This window comes from Phyllostomus hastatus, unplaced genomic scaffold (genome assembly GCF_019186645.2).
Source record: "Phyllostomus hastatus isolate PE091 unplaced genomic scaffold, TTU_PhHast_1.1 phas_scaffold_28, whole genome shotgun sequence".
Classification (NCBI taxonomy): Eukaryota; Metazoa; Chordata; class Mammalia; order Chiroptera; family Phyllostomidae; genus Phyllostomus; species Phyllostomus hastatus.
In genome coordinates, this window is record NW_025334022.1 from 4,314,892 (window position 1) to 4,315,779 (window position 888).

Sequence of the window (888 nt, forward strand, 5' to 3'; positions counted from 1 at the left end):
TTTACCAGTTTTGATTTGATTTGATGGTGAAGGAGAGAAGGCAAGAGTGTCCCCTTATTGTGACTTCTTTCAGAGGCATTAGAAGTAGGAGTGGTGATACTTTTTGCAACCTGACTGATGGTTGTCTGATGAATGCAGGGGCATTGGATGCATTTGGATGGTACCCTCCTCCATCCAGGTTTGAAGAAGAGATAGAATTGGGAGAATGGAGAGGGGGGCCCTCTTCTATTCCATTTTTGGGAATATTTGGATGATATTTGAGGTTACATGATTTTGAAATTCCTCTGGGACTGTATTCAAAATCAAGCTACCATGGCCAATTTTTCAAGGGCACACCTTCCAACAGGAAAAAATACCAGCTCCTCCCTTTCAGCATCTCTCCTAGAGCTGAGTGAATGTGAACACTTCACTTACTTGCTTACACATTCCACTCAGTTTGCCATTTGCCCATCTTAGAGGAGGCTATGAAAGAAGCTCTTCTCTTTTTTCTTGAGCCCTGCTTTCTGACAGATAAGAATGTTTAGGCAGAGGAGGGGTCCCTAAGATCAGCAGAACAGTCCTCAAGAACAGCCCTCATTTCCTGTTCCTTCACCACTACCCTAGAACACACTAGAAATGACATCTAAATACAGGTATTTAGATGTGGTAGAGCTTTGTCAGAAATGCAGGATCCAATACAGATACTGTAATAGCTCTACATGGTCACCAGATGGCACTATGATATTTCAATTTAGTTCAAAGAAGCTACCATTTTTTTAAAATAATATATATTTGATTGACTATGCTATTACAGTTGCCCTAAATTTCCCCCCTTTGTCCCCTTCTTCCCAGTACCCCTCATTTCTTCTAGCAATCCCCCTTTACTTCGTGTCCATGGGTCATGGATAA